The sequence below is a fragment of the Narcine bancroftii genome, chromosome 2 (genome assembly GCF_036971445.1).
Source record: "Narcine bancroftii isolate sNarBan1 chromosome 2, sNarBan1.hap1, whole genome shotgun sequence".
Taxonomy (NCBI): Eukaryota; Metazoa; Chordata; class Chondrichthyes; order Torpediniformes; family Narcinidae; genus Narcine; species Narcine bancroftii.
In genome coordinates, this window is record NC_091470.1 from 225,148,092 (window position 1) to 225,167,726 (window position 19,635).

The following is a 19,635-nucleotide window of genomic DNA, read 5'->3' on the forward strand; positions in this document are numbered from 1 at the left end:
TCCAAGCAGCCCGACTGGATCAAGGATGATTTGCTGTGCTCCAGTTCCTTGGGTGTAAATCAGCAGTTCTCAACCTTTTTCTTTCCACTCCACGTACCTCTTTAAGTGTCCCATCAGTGCTCTGTGATCAGTCAAGGATTGCTTATGGTGGGATGTGAGTGGGAAGGGAAGGCTGAGAGTCACTGCTCTTGACCCAGTTGTTACTGAAATATTCTGTTCGAGAAAAATTGTCATTGGCCCATTTCCTTTGGAGTTATGAAACCGTGCACATAACGAGTCAATGAGGTACGATTAAAACAGTGGTTTTCAAAAATTGAGTCCCTTTTAAATCTTCCCTGTCTCTCTTTAATCCTGTGACCCGTAGTTTTGGACTCCCCTACCCTGGTATAAAGACTGTGACCATTCATTTTATCAATTCCTCCCATGATTTAACATAACTCTACAAGGTCACCTCTTAACATCATATTCTCCAGGAAAATAAGTCCTAGCCCAATCCAGCATCTCAAGTCCTTCAGCCCCATTGTGATTTTTTTTCAACACCTTTTCCAGTTTGATGATATGTTTCCTGGGCCTCCAGAACTGCACTAAATGTTCTAACTGTGGCCCCACCAATGTCTTGTTTAGCTGCAACAGAGACATTGTAAGCCTATCCACTCCTAAAGACAATGAGGAAGTGTTCAGAATTGAGATGGATCAGCTAGTTGAGTAGTGTCACAACAACCTTGCACTCAACGTTAGCATAACTAAGGAACTAATTGTAGTCTTCAGGAGGGAGGAATCAGAACACAAACTACTCCTCATTGAGGAGTCAGCAGTGGAGAGGGGTGAGAACTTCAAATTCCTATGTCTCGACATTTTTGAAGATCTATCTTGGGGCCATCATATCGATGCAATCATGAAGAAGGCTTGCTGGTGGCTATACTTCGTGAGGAGATTTGGTATGTCACTAAAGACTTGCAAATTTCTACGGGTTTACCGTGGAGAGCATTCTGACTGATTGCATCACTGCTGGTATGTGAGCTCGGTAAGCGCCATATGGGCATCATTCTCCACCTTATCAAGGACATCTACAGGAGGTAGTGACTTATAAAACAGCTCCATTCTCAAGGACCCTCACTCCAAGGCCATGCCTTGTTCACACTGCTACCTTCAGGAAGGAGGTACAGGAGTCTGAAGACAAACACCCAATGCTACAAAAACAGCTTCTTCCCCTTTGCCATCATATTTCTGAATGGACAATGAACCACAGTTTCTCTTTAAATTTAGGCAAACAGCTCGGTAACAGGCCATTTCGGCCCACAAGTCCATACCACCCAATTAACCTGCACCCCGGCACTTTTTTTGGATAGTGGAAGGAAACCAGAGCCCCCGGAGACAACCCATTCGGACATCTGGAGAACAAACGAACTCCTTACAGACAGTGCGGGATTCGAATCCCAGTCCCGACGCTGGCTCTGTGAATGTTGTGCTCACTGCTACACCAAACTTGCCTCCCTCTTTTGCACTAATTTTTTTCTTGCAAAATGTAATTTATAACAATATTTGTACCGACAACGCCGCAGCAAAACAACGAATTTCATGACATGTTCACAATTTCAGTTTCTGAAGTTTCCTTGATTTCACTTCCTTTTTCACTTTGTCTCAAGACTGCCAATTTCCTCTTTTCACTGTGTCTATCCAATCTGCTGCAATGATTGCACCTTCAACATCAGTGCAACTGACTTCTGATTTTCATCCTGGATTTTTCCCATTGGTGAGAAAGGTTCATGCCCGAAGCATTGCAAGATGCCCTTGGAAAGACCCTGAACTGTGCAAGGGCATCCTTGGGGGGTGGGGGGAGGGTCAACAGGCCAACAAGTGTTGCACACCATGTGTGACTAAAATGGTGGTACTGGGTGTATTTGTTGAGGGTCCTGGCAACTTCAGGTGATTCTGGGCAACTTGGTGACCATGCGGAAAGTATCTAGCTTCCACAGATTTTCCCGCCACCCCTTGGCACTCTGTATGTCCAGCGTTGCTATTCCAGCAAATGTATCAGAGCTACTGAATTTTCAAAATGTTCAATTATAATTTAGAAATTGTGCAACTTTCTATACATTCTTTCAAGTTTCATTGCTTTGTACTGTATTCCCTACTGTGATAAAAATTCATTGGTTCTTTAAAGCCTCAAAGTCTCCTGCATCTTTCAGAAAAGCAAAATGAACACATTCAATTTGAGTTCACAAAACCTGTCTAATGCAGTAAATTAAGCAGGCAAACATATCCATTGGAAGGATTGTATTTGTAAGGGATATGACTACAGGAAATTGTTTGAGCGCCGTATCATAATCTCACTTCTCACAATTCTTTTTGCTTTCTATCCTGGTTTTGATGGGGGGAGAGCGATTACTTAGCTAAACTAAACATATACTGTTGTTTCTTTTAGAAAATGAAGGAACAGAGCATGGTCATTGACAGATAGAGACCAGAACTGTAATATACCGCTTTTCTAATTTTATTCAATATCCTCAAGTGCCCTGTAGGTGCCCAAACAGTAAATTTCAGAAGGACTGTGGAGGAACTGGGTCCTGAAATTTAAGTTTTAATTTGTTTTACATCAAAAGAAATAGAAAAGGCAAAGAGTGTATTTCATAATGTCAGCATCTAAAAGCACACGATATCTCGTGAGTAAAAACACAAGAATGCTGGAAGAACTCAATCAGCAGATCATACAGCATCCATAGGAGGTAACAGCAGTGAGGTTTTGTTTCAAATCAAATGTAGCCATTAGTTTAATGTGAGATAAGCTGGGCATTTGAAATAACAGTCTTCAAGAAAAATATAGACGATGATCAAATTGTACACTGAATTAATGCTATTCAGACGTTGAACTCCCCATCTGTGGTACATGACGGAGAGATGTTGAACCAAAGGTAAACATTTCCCAAGCACGACAGATGGAAACCTAAACCTGTTGAGCTGTCAATAATTTGATGGTGAAATAAGCTGATGCAAGTATCTGCCTTTTTCATTGAAAGGAGTGGTAGATGACATAAGAAATAATGAAAAATAAACTATGATTAAACATAACGAGGTTCAATTATTTCATAATAAATTGTTTCACTTATACTCAAGCCATGAAGAAAAGATGAAGAACATTGAATGAAAAGGAGTAAAAACACAGAAGTCTGTGGACATTGTGATTGCCGTAAAATGCAGCAGATCAAACGACAAGGAAGCAACGTGGCTTTGGAAGGGAGTCTGGGTGAGTTACATGGACATAGAGCTTGAGAACAACAAGAATTACAGATGGGGACCAGTGAGAGAGAATCACAAAAAAAAACTCACTTCAGAGAGCGGAGAGATCCTCCTTGGGGGTAGGCATCCCTCGAAGAGATTTTTGCAGTGGAATGGAGTCTGCTGACACCGTGATTGAAGATTTTGTGAAGAAGGCAGCATGGCTGTGTCAGGTATTTTGTATCACAGAATTGCACACTATCATTTGGATGTTTTGGGAGTCTACAATCTATTGTTTAATTAGATTTGGGTTCAGATCCTACTTCTAGCTGATTGCAGGTTCCTGATAAAACATTTCAGGATATTGGATAATTTCACCCCATACATGTTCACTTACGTTCATTTCACATGTTCATCTAGAAATCAAGTACATATTAAATATACCTGTAGTTCAAACAGAAGACTGGCTCAATATCAAATATATAGACCAGCCAATCTATCAATGCAATTATACATGTCAAATGTATGAGAAGAGGTGTCTAAACTATTCACCATCTCCATATATAAACCATCAGATTCCTGAATAATCAATGAACCAAAGATACTGCCTTACTTTTTGTGCACTGTTTTAATTTATTGTTGTAAGGTGGTGAATATGAACGTTCGCTCTAAGATGCTGCTGCAAAATCGAATTTCGCGACTTGTTCGTGACAATAAATTCTGATTCTGAACTATTAATGAGATTGAGCAGATGGGAGAACATGCCTGAATAACCCAAAGAGGGAGCATGTCCAATATTATTTCATCCATCACAGAGAAAGCAACTTGTACAAATGCTAGAAGGCTCCTGCGAATGTTCAAGCAAAGATTTACTGAGGTGGAAATTTGTTGGATTCTGATTCTATTGATTCTTCATTGAGTGTTGATTCCAACATTTTGGAATCCATAATAATCACATATAATATTTTCCAAACAAGCAAGGAAATCCAGGTTACGTTTATTGATCCGAGATTTGTCATTTGGATTATCTTAATATTTTAAAACATCGCCTGCAGTTGCAAGACATGGCCTTTGACTGCAAAATGACAAAGTAGGCTAAATTCATTAGGAAATAAGGATCCTAACTACTTGTAAAACAAGAAAGTTTGCAGACACTGTGATAATAGTAAATACACAAAAGTGGTGGAGAAATGCAGCAGGTCCCGCTGCATCCATAGGGGGCTAAGATATGTAACCAATGTTTCAGGTCTGAACCTTTTGTCAAGGTATGAGCAAAAAAGCAGGCAGGTGCCTGAAGAGAAAGGTGGGGGGAGGAGGGAAAGGGGAGGGAGAGGAACACAGGCCAACAACCAAGAGGCCATCCTCCTCCCCCACCTTTTTAATCAGGCATTTGCCTGCTTTATGATCATAGCTTGACGAAGGCCTCCGACCCAAAACATTAGTTATATATCTTTGCCTCCTACTGTCGCTGCAGCACCTGCTGAGTTCCTCCAATAATTATGGGATCATAATTGCCTATTCAGTTCAATATAGGCAGAGATCATTATGTTGGCAATGATGTTTCATCGGAAGCTTTGACATCTTCCTTAAAGATACTTGCATTTCTGAAAGGAGAGGAACATTCTGGCTGAAGAGAATACTGCTATAAATTTGATGACCGGCACTGTTAGTGAAGCAGTTAGCGCAGTGCTGTTACAGCACCAGCGATTGGGACTGGTTCCTGTGCTGTCTGCATGGAGTTTATATGTTCTCTCCATGTCTGCATGGATTTTCCCTGGGGACTCCGGTTTCCTCCCACCCTTCAAATAAAATGTAGCAAGGGTTGTAGGTCAGTTCGGTGTAATTGGGGCAGGACGGGCTCATGGAGCAATAAGGTCTGTTATCGTGCTGTATGTTAAAATTTAACATTTTAAAATTTAAAGTTAAACATGAAGCAGGTGAAAGGAGTTATTTCTGCACTCTTCTGTCTCTCTGACTCTCAATGCCACACAATGTGTGGCCAATGATCCAGGTTCAAATCCAATACTATCCGTAAGGAGTTTCGATGATCTCCCCATGATCTGCAAGGTTTTTTATTCAGGTGCTCTGGTTTCTTTTCATCCTCCAAAATGTAGGTTAATTGGGTGGCTTGAGTTTCAATGGCCAGAATTAGCTTCTACTATGTTGTAGATTAAAATAAACTTTTAAATGTTGCCTGAGAAACAGTGAAGAGTAGTATGGCGTGGGAGAGATTTGGGGTCTCAGGTTTTAGGAAATGGCACTGAAGGTAAAGGCAGTTGAAAAGAGGAGAAAAAATCTGCGGAAGATGGCATGGACCAGAAGGCAGTCAACACAGATAGCTTTAAAAGCGAGTGATAAAAATGAAGCTCCAAACTCCTGGATCCAGATTTAGACAGCACAGAAACAAAACCTCCAGCCCACCTTCAACATGTCTCATTCCATCAATACCAATCTCCTTAACTAGCACTCAGTCCATAGCCATTAGTAATTCAAGTGCTTGCTTAAATATTTTTTAAAATTTATATTTACACATACAACACAGCAACAGACCCTTCCAGCCTATGAGCCCATGCCATGCAAATAGCCCAAATAACCAACAACCCCCATATGTGTTGAAGAGTGGGAGGAAATTGTGATGGTGTCTTCCTCCCCCATCCCCTCAGTGTATTCGTGGCTCCATTTATCCCAGGTGAAAAAAAACTGTTCCTTGTCTCACCTCTAAAATTCCTGCTTCTTACCTTCACCCTCTGGTAAAAGACAGTTATTCTATGCGAAAAGTTCACTACCTCACACTTTATCTATGCCGCTCAGATTGTCACCTCTATCAGCTTGTAATTCAGCCTTCCACAGGCAAGGAAAACAAAGATAGCCCATCGAGTTTCTCTTTGCAACTTAGAAAGGCAACTTCATTGCAGCAGTCACCACCTTTCCACAGAGAAGTAAGCCAAGTATCCACACAATATTCCAAATGTGACCTCACCAAATTTTTATGATGCTGTTCCATAACTTCCCTGCTCTTGTGTTCTGTTCCACAGCTTATGAATGCTTGAAACATGAATGCCTTCTTAACCACACAGTCTACCTAAGTAATATTTAAACTTGTATTCTAAGGTCTGTCTGTTCCTCAATCCTTCCTCGGGCCCTACCATTCATTGAGTAGGTCCTACCCTTATTAGCCAAAATGCAACTCTCCCAACAACAGAATTATATTCCTCCTTCTATTGCCCTACAAACCTAACCAGGTGATCAACATAGGGTCTGAAAGAGGGCTTTTTGACACATTGGCCTTCATAAATCAAAGTACTGAAAATAGGAGTTGGGATGTAATGGTGAAATTGTACAAGTTTGGTGAGGCCAAATTTGGAGTATTGTGTGCAGTTTTGGACACCTAGCTACAGGAGGATATCAATAAACTTGAGGAGCTTTACAAGGACGTTGCCAGAATTGAGTTAGAATGAAAAATTAAACAGGTTAGGACTTTATTCCTTGGAGTGCAGATGAGGGGAGATTTGATTGAGGTATATAAAATTATGATAATAGATGGATCAGGTGTGGATTGGGACACAGTTCTTAAGTTTGTTAACAGCTCTTCATTATGTGCTCATCATTGTCTAATACAATTCAAAGTGGTACATAGAGCACATTTGTCTAAGGCTAAATTGTCTCGCTTTTATTCTGATATGACTCCATGGTGTGATCTGTATTAGAGTGGAGAAGCATCATTAATTCATTTGTCCAAGTCTAGAAAAATACAGGAGAGAGATTTTCCATACTTTATCAAGAAATTTCAATCTAGATTTAACACCAAAACCTTTGGTGGCCTCTCTTCAGGACCATAGGAAGGAATGATTCATCTTTGTCTCTGGCTCGGTATCGTGCTAGTTATTTTGCCTCTCTTTTGGCAAGGCGAGCGATTTTACTTAAATGGAAGGATACACATTGGATCCATCAGTATTTTTGTTAGGTAATATAAAAAGTTGAGTTTAGATTTGAGACTAACTAGATTTCAAATTGCATTTTTGTGATTAGCATTGGCTGTAGCCAGAAAATGTTTAGCGATCATGTGGAAAAATGAGACTGATTTGAGTATGCATAGATGGCATATTGGAAAAAAATAACATTTAATTTGCGTGATAATTTTTTTATTGGAATATTTGGAGCCATTATTTGGATTATATGGGTTTTAAATTTTGAATTCTCCGCCCATACTGTAGTGGTGTTACTTGAATCCATGGTAGTTAATGGTTTATGGTTTATATCTCCTTTCTTTCCTTTTCTTTCTTTTGGTTTTAGGTTAGTTGGTCAAGAGGAGTTGAAGATAGGGTGGGGGAAGAAAAATAAAGCTCAGAGCCATGTGAATGATATACTTAAACCTTTGAAACAGAAGTGAGGTAATCTTTCAGAGTTGTGTCGTCTACAAGCCAGAGGTATGAAGATCACATGGTTTACATGAAACTGTTTAAAATTCCAATAACTGATCACATCCTTTCAAGGAATTAAGACTGACCTCATTGGTGATACCATTCCTTATGATTTTAAGGGTATATATCTGAAAGCAGAGCCATCTTTAGCCCAGAGAAAAGAGGATTGACAGTATTATCGGGAGAAGGAGGAGGTGCTGTTCAAAGTGGCTTTTAAGTAAGCCATACCACTTCTTGTTAATAGAAAATAGCATCATCATGGACAAGAACTCCAGAACTCTTAAGAAGCTAAGAGGGAGTTGAAGACCACCAGTGTGAGCTAAATAAGAAATCTCTTCCTGGGGAAATAGCTCAACAAGATTTGTGAGTTTGAACAGTCCAAGGACTGTCAGTGTTAACAAACACTTCATTATTGGTTTAAGCAACAATTTTAAAAGAAATTGATGTTTCATAATCACTTCTGAACTACAATTTAATAGATGTTCAAGTTCAACAGGACATTAAAATACTGGGCCTTAAAACTTATTTTTCAGACTCAAGTTTAAACTGAAATAGTTTGGACTTTAATAGACACACATTTATACAATTACCTCTGTGCATGGTGGGATTTAAGCTTAGAGTTTAGTAAGTTTCGAGTTAAGTGAGGACTACTATGTGGTTAATAGTTTAATAAAAACTATTATTTTGAATTTACCACTGATGAATCTTTCATTGCTGTGCCTGTGTTAGTACTAATAGGAGTCGGTCAGTTCATAACACTAGCCATAAAAATGGTTCGGCACAGACGAGAAGGAATAAAGCGCCTGTTTCCGAACTGCAGTGTTCTAGGGTTTTATCTTTCTGTAGCTTGAGACAAGCCTCACTATCCATAATACCAACAATGTTTGTATGGATGTTGTGATCCAGTTCACCACATCCTTACAAGAGTGATTAGAGTCAGTGAATACATCTTCTAATGCTGAAACCTGCTGATGACCACATCAGCCCACTCACCTACCAACCATCTATTTCAATACAGATTCTCGTCTAACCTTCATATGTTCCACATACTTGGCATTGTCACAATCAACACACTGACACCTCAAAGAAAAATGGCCTCATCCCCAGAACACTTCACCATCACCTCCACCTGACCTCTATTTTATTTCCAGCAGTTTACCATCTTCAGACTGCTCTCTGCTAATCCCCCTGGACAGTCTGTATGGCAAGCTGAATGCTGTTTAATATACCCAAGTCTGTGAGTAGCGAGGAATGGTTTCTTGCACAATCCTGTTCAACTGAAAGCTCCACAGGCACTTAAATTCCTCTAAACACCTGGACACCATTCCTATAAATGGTTCAACACCTGTGTAACTTTCACATCAGCAAGATTCCACTATTTTCATGTAATAAAACAGAAAATGTGATATTACACAAAATAACCTTTAGTCTACCGCGAGGCAAAGATTAATCGACAACAGAAATTGCTGAGCACTCAGAGAAAGGGATGCAAAAGAAAGTCTCTCACCCACCCCTTCCCCCCCAGAGTCAATGATCATGGTTTCGCCTTCGGTACTCCCTCAGCCACACAGTCTAAACCATCGGCAACCCAAAGGTCCAGATCCAAACCTTTGACCCAATCAGGAAGCACTCAGTGCCCTTGGCGCCCTCTTGTTCCCAGTTTCCATATCTGGTATCTACTCAGCCAGTCTCGAGCCAGGCTCCTGTAGACCACAGCCTTGTGCAAGTCCCTTAACCATGGTCGGCTGCAACCTGCATGGGTTCCTTGCCTCGAACACAGCCGCCACTTGTGTGTGTTCTTCAGCTGGCAAGCCCCTTGCTGGATTGCCATTGTAGGCATCATCCTTCAGGTCATCTTAGATGGAAATTATGTTCAGGAATTGGAATCTCCATTTACGGGTTTTGAAATTAAGGAAGCTATTCAGTAAATGCCTAATGGAAAGTCCCCAGGGGATGATGGATTCCCTGTGGAATTTTATAAAATCTTTTATGATGATTTTTCTAATGAATTTGGAGAAGTGTTGATCAAGTTACTGAAGATCAGAAGTTACCAGAATCATGTTCAAGTGCTTTAATAACTGTCATTCCCAAAAAATGATAGAGATCCATTAAAAGTGTCTTCATATAGACCTATTTCTTTATTAACTGTAGATTATAAAATTTTAGCGAAAGTATTAGCTAATAGACTTGCTAAATATTTACCCAAATTGGTGCATATTGATCAATCAGGTTTTATTAAGAATAGAAATGCATCAGACAATATATTTCGATTAATTACTTTGGTCAATGCATATCGAAAGCAACCTAACCTAACCAATCTAATGGTTGCATTAGATGCAGAAAAAGCTTTTGATAGTGTTTTTTGTTTTTTTAAATTTAAAAAATAATTTCAATCAAAATCCCTCTTAAATATACACAATGTCTATTTTCTCACCTTTCTCCCCCCAACTTCCCTCCACCCTTCCCACCCCACTCCAAACCCAATTAATGTTCAACATATGACATTGTTTAAACAATGTCATCACACAATGAAAATAAACAAGAAAATTGTGTGTTCTACCTTCTTATCATTTTAGGGGATGGAGGTCTGAGGCAAGCCCTCTCTGTTGTGTTCCATGTACATTTCCCAAATTTGTTCAAATAATGTGACTTCATTTTTTAAATTATATATATATTTTTCAATGGAATACATTTATTCATTTCTTTGTGGCATTGCTGTATTCTCAGGCTCTTTTCTGATTTCCAAGTTAACATTATACATTTTTTTGCTACAGCTAAGGCTATCATAATAAATCTTTTTTGCGCTTCATCCAGTTTGCATATTTAATTCTATGCATCTTATATTACTTAAAAGAAAGATATCTGGATTTTTTGGTATGTTGCTTTTTGTGATTTTATTTAATACCTGATTTAGATCTTCCCAAAACATTTTCACTTTCTCACATGCCCAAATTGCATGTACCGTTGTTCCCATTTCCTTCTTACAGCGAAAACATCTATATGATAATGTTTGGTCCCATTTTTTAAACTTTTGGGGCATGATGTGTAACCAATGTGTAACCTGTGTAACCAATTATATTGTATCATGTGTAACCTTGTGTTTATTACATTCCTCATAGTTCCAGAGCATAACTTTTCCCATATTTCATTTTTTATCTTTATGTTTAAATCTTTTTCCCACTTTTGTTTGGGTTAATAGGTTATTTCATCATTTTCCTTCTCTTGCAGCTTGATGTACATGTTCGTAAATCTTTTTATTATCGTTGTTTCTGTAATCACATATTCAAAGCTGCTTCCTTCTGGTAATCTCAGTCTGCTTCCCAATTTGTCCTTTAAGTAGGCATTCAGTTGATGGTATGCAAACATTGAACCATGAGTTATTCCATATTTGCTCTTCATTTGTTCAAATGTTAATAAATTATTTCCCCCCAACAATTCTATTCTTTTAATTCCTTTTCTTTCGCATTCTCTCAAGGAAAGGTTATCAATTATGAAAGGGATTAGTTGATTTTGCGTCAATAATAATTTTGGTAGTTGGTAATTTGTTTTTTTTTCCTTTCTATGTGAATCTTCATCCAGATGTTGAGTAAATGATGCAGTATTTGTGAATTTTTATATTGCACCAGTTTTTCATCCCACTTAAAAGTATATGTTCTGGTACCTTCTCCCCTATTATAACAAGCTCTATCTTAGTCCAATCTGGTTTTTCCCTTGTCTGATAAAAATCTGATAAATACCTTAATTGTGCTGCTCTATAATAATTTTTTAAATTTGCTAACTGCATAAAAATTTCATTATTATTGTCTTTAGTTCATTGAAGAATTTCTCTGTTAAGAAAATTGGTAACGATTGAAATAGGTATTGTATCCTTGGGAAGACATTCATTTTAATGCAATTTACCTTCCTTATCAATGTTAGTGGCAATTCTTTCCAATGTTCTAAGTCATCCTGTAATTTCTTCATTAATGACTGATAATTTAATTTGTATAGGTGGCCTAAATTATTATCTAATTTAATACCAAGGTACCGGATTGCTTGTGTTTGCCATTCAAATGATGATTCTTTTTTAAATTCTGTGTAATCTGCATTATTCATTGGCATTGTTTCACTTTTATTTGCATTGATCTTCTACCCTGATATTTCTCCATACCCCTTCAATTTCTTATGTAGTTCTTTTATTGATATTTCTGGTTCTGTTAAGTATACTATGATGTCATCTGCAAATAGACTGATTTTATACTCCTCCTTTATTTTTATCCCTTTTATTTTATTTTCTGTTCTTATCAGTACTACCAATGGTTCTATTGCTAAAGTGAACAGTGAGGGAGATAGTGGACATCCCTGCCTAGTTGACCTACTTAATTTAAATTGGTTCAATACATTTCCATTTACTGTCACCTTCACCAATAGTCCATTATATAATGCTTTAATCCAATTAATATATTTTTCTGGTAGGTTGAACCTCTGTAGTACTTTGAATAAATAATTCCATTCTACCCTGTCAAAGGCTTTTTCCGTGTCTAAAACAACAGCCACTGTTGGTATCTTATTTCCTTGAATGGCATGAATTAAATTAATAAACTTACAGATATTATCCACTGTTCGTCCTTTCTTAATAAATCCAGTTTGATCTTGTTTTACTATTTTTGGTACACAGTCAGCCAATCTGTTTGCTAATAGTTTTGCTATTATCTTATAATCTGAATTAAGTAGAGATATTGGTCTATAAGATGCTGGTGTTAGTGGATCCTTCCCCGTCTTTGGTATTACTGTAATTATTGCTGTCTTACCAAGACACAAGAGAAACTTGTCCGTGAACTACTCTTTGCAGACGATGCCGCTTTAGTTGCCCATTCAGAACCAGCTCTTCAGCGCTTGACGTCCTGCTTTGCGGAAACTGCCAAAATGTTTGGCCTGGAAGTCAGCCTGAAGAAAACTGAGGTCCTCATCAGCCAGCTCCCCACCACGACTACCAGCCCCCCCACATCTCCATCGGGCACACAAAACTCAAAACGGTCAACCAGTTTACCTATCTCGGCTGCACTATTTCATCAGATGCAAGGATCGACAATGAGATAGACAACAGACTCGCCAAGGCAAATAGCGCCTTTGGAAGACTACACAAAAGAGTCTGGAAAAACAACCAACTGAAAAACCTCACAAAGATAAGCGTATACAGAGCCGTTGTCATACCCACACTCCTGTTCGGCTCCGAATCATGGGTCCTCTACTGGCACCACCTACGGCTCCTAGAACGCTTCCACCAGCGTTGTCTCCGCTCCATCCTCAACATCCATTGGAGCGCTTACATCCCTAACGTCGAAGTACTCGAGATGGCAGAGGTCGACAGCATCGAGTCCACGCTGCTGAAGATCCAGCTGCGCTGGATGGGTCACGTCTCCAGATCCCAAGATCGTGTTATATGGCGAGCTCTCCACTGGCCACCGTGACAGAGGTGCACCAAAGAAAAGGTACAAGGACTGCCTAAAGAAATCTCTTGGTGCCTGCCACATTGACCACCGCCAGTGGGCTGATAACGCCTCAAACCGTGCATCTTGGCGCCTCACAGTTTGGCGGGCAGCAACCTCCTTTGAAGAAGACTGCAGAGCCCACCTCACTGACAAAAGGCAAAGGAGGAAAAACCCAACCCCAACCAACCAATTTTCCCCTGCAACCGCTGCAATCGTGTCTGCCTGTCCCGCATCGGACTTGTCAGCCACAAACGAGCCTGCAGCTGATGTGGACTTTTTACCCCCTCCATAAATCTTCGTCCGCGAAGCCAAGCCAAAGAAGACATGAATCTGGCAAGTTTTGTGTTACTTCTATCTGGTTCATTACTTCGAGGAGAGGAGGAATTAATAACTCTTTAAATGTTTTATAGAATTCTATTGGGAGTCCATCCTCTCCAGGCCTTTTATTGTTCAGCAGCTTTTTTAATATATCCTGTATTTCCTCTATTTCAAATGGTTTTATCAACTTGTTTTGCTCCTCTTCTTGCAATTTCAGCAGTTCAATTATAGCTAAAAATTCATCTATTTTGTCTTCTTTCCCCTCGTTCTCAGTTTGGTATAATTGTTCATAAAATTCCTGAAAGTTTTCATTAATCTCTGTTGGGTTACATGTAATTTGTTTGTCCTTTTTCCTGGATGCAAATACAGTTCTTTTAGCTTGTTCTGTTTTAAGTTGCCAGGCTAATATTTTGTGCTTTTTTTCTCCTAGCTCATAATACTTCTGCTTTATTTTCATTATGTTCTTCTCCACCTTACACCTTATTCTCTGAATTCCTGTCTTTTAAATAGCATGGAGTTTAATCTCCATCTATATGTTCTTGGTGGGATGTCTTCCAGTTCTATTGCTAATAACAGGGGTGAATGATCAGATAGCAATCTAGCTTTATATTCAGTTTTCCTAACTCTCCCTTGAATATGGGCTGACAACAAAAACATGTCAATCCTTGAGTATGTTTTATGTCTACTCAAATAATATGAGTATTCCTTCTCCCTTGGGTGCTGCCTCCCCCATATATCCATAAGTTTCATTTCCTGCATTGATTTAACCATAAATTTGGCCACTTTATTCTTTTTGCTAGTCTTTTGTCCAGTTTTATCGAACTTTGGGTCCAAATTAAGGTTAAAATCCCCTCCTATCAAAATATTCCCCTGCGTATCTACAATCTTCAAAAAAATATCTTGCATGAACTTTTGATCCTCTTCATTAGGTGCATATATATTGATCAAATTCCAGAATTCTGAATATATCTGACACTTTATCATTACTCCTCAGCTTTTGATAGGGTTGAGTGGGATTTTTTATTTAAAGTGTTAGATAAATTTAAATTCACCCCTTTTTTATTGGTTGGGTTAAGGCTTTATATACGAACCAGATTGCTAGGGTGGTGACAAATGGACAGATTTATTCTGCATTTAAATTGACTTGTTCAACTCGACAGGGCTGCCCATTGTAACCAGCCTTATTTGCGTTGGTTATTGAACCGTTAGCTCAGGCTATTAGACAAAATTAAGAAATTAGAGGGATGAGGGTTAAGAATGAAGAATATAAAATTAATTTATTTGCGATCAATATGTTGGTATATTTGACGCAACCGGAACGGTCGTTCAAACAATTGCAAGAGTGTTTATTGAAATTTGGAGAATTATCGGGATATAAAGTTAATTGGGTTAAAAGTGAATTTTTACCATTTGGAGTGGGAGATTATTCTGAATTTAAAACTATTACAACATTATGTTGGACAAGTAAAATTAAATATTTAGATGTGTTTATGGATACTAATTATCAATCATTATATCAATTAAATTATGTACCTATATTAAGACAGATTAAAGTAGATTTGATTAAGTGGAAAGATCTTCCATTAACTTTGATTGGTCGGGTTAATTTTATTAAAATGAATATTTTTCCTCGAATTCAATATTTATTTCAGTCAATGCCTTGTTTACTTTCTAAGGGCTTTTTTCAAGATTTGAATAAAGCAGTGCGAGAGTTTTTATGGAAAGGTAAATTAGCTCAAGTGGCATTGCATAGACTTACATGGAAGTATGCATTGGGCTGATTACAATTACCACATTTTCAAAACTATTATGAAGTGGCCCAGTTGAAGTTTGTTAGTAGATTGATGGATTTAGATCAACCTCCTACCTGGGCTAAAGTGGAGATGGCATGTATTTCTAGGGTTGAGATACATGAATTTATATTTCGTTGGAATTTGATTTTGTTACAGCAATATGATATGCCGATCATTTGTTAAAAATTTGGATTTAAAAACTAGGGTGTTAGGGTCTAAAGATAAATTATCAAATTTAACTCCATTGTATAATATCAGCTTATTCCTTTTTTAATGTTTAATAATGATTTAAAGATTTGGGATTCTAAAGGTATAAAGACAATACAAGATTGTTTTGTAGGGAGGCAATTTCTTTTAATCAATTGAGAGAAAAATTTGATATACCTGTAAATTCTTTGTTTGTGTATTATCAACTTAGAGCTTTGATAAAAGATAATTGTGGTAGAGAGATAATTTTACCTACTTTGTCGAGATTTGAATCTTTGATTTCCTCTATACCAAAAAAGGGTCATGTTTCAGTTATGTATAATTTGTTACAAGATAGTATGGATAATTCATATTGGAAGAAATCTAAATTTAAATGGAAGAGTGATTTAGTATTTATTTTTCCCGAAGATTGGGCGAATATCTGTCAGGACATTGTAATTAAATTGACTAATGTAAGATATGGAATGGTTAATTATAATTTTTTTACATCACTTATATTTGACCCTGGAAAAGTTTAAAAAAAATAAGGGCTTAGTAATTCGGTTTCTTGTTTTAGATGTGGTTCATGTATTGGAACTTTTCTACACGCTGTTTGGACTGGCGTTAAAGTTCAATAATTTTGGCAAGGAATCAAAGTAGTTTTGGAAAAATTATATAATTTTATATTACCGTTAGATCCAACAATTTTTTTGTTGGAAAATTTGTATTCGTTAAGGGGAATGGGATTGGACAAGATTCAAATTGCTTTTGTATGTTTGGTCTTATCAGTAGTGTGTAAATGTGTTGCTAGTACTTGGAAATACGATATTGTGATTAATATATCACGTTGGCACAACGAATTGAAAGTATGTGTTGTCATGGAAAAAATTACTTATAATTTACATGATAATTATTCTTCTTTTGTTAGTAAGTGGTCTCCGTATTTTAAATATTTGCATTTAGATATACTTTGAAATGTTATTAATATCCATAATTTTTTTATATATATCTATAATCTATTTTTTTTTGCTCCCCTTAAGGGAGTTGGCTGTTGGGGTGGGAGGATGGGAGGGATATTATTGTAAAATCTTTTCTTGATTATTTCTATACTGTATGTTTTTTTTTCCACTATCTTTCAAATAACGTTTGAAAAAATGGCTTCCCCAGAATCTTCAAACCCATTGAGGCCTCTGGGGAAAAATGCGCCAGCAAATTGGGCCCAGACCCCGCGTCGCAGGATTTTAAAATAAACCACCATTGGTTCCTTAAACAGGCTGTTTAAAGCCTGTATGGAGCCAACAGAAGGTGGACTGGGTGTGATTGGACCATGTGGCAGAGCATTGTGTTTCTGTTCTCCGCGAGGCCACACCAGCAGCAGCACTGCCATGTTTTAAACCAACGGGCAACAAACACATACATCTCATCAATTCTGTCAAGTGTATTTCCTGCACTAATGTATCATCTGGATGGTGGGTCATGTGATGCCATCTGAGATCGACATGTGCTCCAGTGTGCAGTTTTGTTTGTGCAAGAACGAGCACAAAACAGATTAAATTTTGTCCCAGATTTAAGGAACTCTGGAGCATAGAGGAATGAGGGAAGATTTGAAGGAGGTATTTAAAATTATGAGCAGGATGGACAGAGTAAATGCAGATAGGCTTTTCCCACTGAGATACAAATAAGAGGACATGGGTTAAGGGAGAAAGGGGAAACTTTAGGCGCAATGTGAGGGGGAGCTTCTTTGTCGAGAGAGAGTGGTGCAAGTGTGGAACAAGCTGCGAGCTGAGGTGGTGAATGCGGGCTCGATTTTATCATTTGAGAATAATTTGACGCGGATGGGAGAAGAAGGAAGGGGGCTGGGTTGGGCGGAGGTCAGAGGAACTAAACAAAAAAAAATGGTTTGGGACAGACTAGAAGGGCCGAAGGGGCCTGCTTCTGTGCTGCAGTTCTAAAAGCCCAGTAACCTGTTGAAGGTTTGAACCAAATCTAATTGAAACCAGGCAGTATTACAGTCAAAACTGAAGGGATTATCTTGAGATGAGTGCAGCTCTCTTTATGAAGTCTGGTAGTGCATCCTCTGGGACAGTTATTCTCAACCGGGTCCTACAGCTCTCCTGGGGGGTCACAGCACATTTAAGTATAAGCCTTATTTTCTTTCCACCTCGCATGACATAAATATTTTTAGTTAGTAGGAGAGAAGAACAGGAGAAACCAAAACTTAACTGCTTCACAGGGAAAGGGGCCCAAAAACTTGGAGCTGAGTCCAAAGTGGGCCATACTGAAAAAAGGTTGAAAATGACCGCTATAGGTTGTACATTTAAATGTGTTTTTATTTTCAATATTTCCCCACTTTCTCTCATCTTACCAAAAGGAACCAAGAATTAAAAATAAAAAAAATCATACAAATCTGAAATAAAAGAAAAATTCTAGAGGTGCTTATCACATGATTTTTCAAAAATGTTAGCTTTTGCTTAATCTTTCCGATCATTATACTTTTTAAAATTTCTGCCTGGAATTCTTCCCTCGCTCCTCTTTCCCCAAAGCCACTTCAAAATGGTATTCCTTTCTCCCTGCCATCCTCACTGGGGATTTTCTTGTATTTCCATCCCATTGCAAGGTAGTGTGGTGAAACCTCTATTGTACCTATCCGTTATATGTAAATTACATGACATTTCCTGGTTGACTCTGCTCTCACTGGCCGGCTTGCGACTTCGCCCCCTTTCTTCCCCAGAAAGGCTGTCATGCCACAAGCCTCCCCCCAGTTCGAGTCTGGGTCAGTGTGAGTGACCGACACAGGGATGCTGTCCATCTCTTGAAAATAAAAGTCTTCGGTTTTGGCGACTTCAGTTTTGTGCAATTGATCATGCATCAATTTTATTAGCAAGAAATGGACAGCATCCCTATGTCGGTCGCTCACACTGACCCGGACTCGAACTGAGGGCAGGTTTGTGGCATAACAGCCTTTATGGGGGAGAAAGAGGATGGATCTAGGTCTGGCCAGTAAGAGCAGGGTCAAACAGGAAAGGTCATGCTATTTACATATGGCGAATATGTAGAATAGTGGTTTCACCACATGTACTTGCCACTCTTTACCTGCTAAATAACAGGCCGGCTCCTTCCCTGCATAAGACCATAGGATTTACGAACAAGATAGGCCATTTGTCCCTCAGATCTACTCTGCCATTGGAATCCTGCCTGGTAGATTTTCTATCAACCCCATTTTATGGTCTTCATCCTGTAACCGTTGATGCCCTCACCAATGTTGGGCTTGTTTTTGTCCAGCCGAAATAAAACAGAAATAATGGAATTTCTCAGTTGGTGCAGCTGCAGTGAAGATGAAGCCAGAGTTCGTGATTCAGCCCAGTGATCTTACATTCCCAGCATTCACTTTATGGTGGTACACCACCAGCCTACTGCAGGTGGCAACCTCTGTACCTGCAGGAGTGTAAGGAGACAGGACACCTGGCCGGCTGCCAATCAGTCGGCCTGAATGGGATCAAGCCCCATCCGGTCAGGTGTCAATCACCCTCCAGATATAAGCCGGTGCTGGCCTCCCGAGGCCTCACACAGAGTTGTTGCAGCCACAGCCAGCCTGGCTCTGTGGAAGTCTTTGTGGATTAAAGCCTGTTCTACAGTCTTTACCTTGTGTGTGTCTGATTCTGGCTAACAGTGCATCACAATTTAATCCACAAAATTTTCCCACGGCTGCCATGGAAAAACTCCTGAGCGCAGGGAGCCTCGAGGTCGACCCACGCTACCCGGAAGCCCAGACATGCTTCGAGATCTGGCAGCACGTGGTTGAGGCAATCATCAAGGCACGCGAGGATGACATCCTGGACTCTGATCGGAAGAGGTTGGTCCTACTCCAGTCAAAGCTGGTTCCAGGTAACCAAAGGCTGCTCCACGGAAAAGAGCGCAATGGACACTGTCAAGAATTTGTACAAACCCCTCATGAATGTGGTCTGTGCAAGGTACCTCCTCAACATTCGAGCCCAGCAACCTGGGGAGATGGCTGAGTCTTATCTGGGACACTTGTGAGAATTGGCCTGACCGTGTCTGGCTGAACCCAGGTTAGGTGTAGAGGAGGTCGAGAGGTTGATCCAGGACGACTTCGTCTGAGGGCTATGCTCCAGGACCATCCAGCAGAAGCTACTGGAAGACATCTATGCCCTAACCAGGACTGTGGAAATGGTCCAAACACTGGAAGCAGCAGCCATGCACGTCGAAGCT

The 19,635-nt window shown here is 39.2% G+C and overlaps 1 protein-coding gene across 4 annotated transcripts in view; it reads left to right on the forward strand.

The window, feature by feature from the left end:
- Positions 1 to 19,635, forward strand: part of rttn (rotatin) — a 397,420-nt gene that overhangs the window by 308,994 nt on the left and 68,791 nt on the right. Inside the window, exon 49 of one of the 4 annotated variants that reach the window (XR_011352027.1) lies at positions 3,115 to 3,244. The exons of the other annotated variants lie outside the window; for them this stretch is intronic. The gene's annotated coding sequence lies outside the window, so the exon portion shown is untranslated. The remainder of the gene's footprint in view (positions 1 to 3,114; positions 3,245 to 19,635) is intronic. 4 annotated transcript variants of the gene reach the window in all.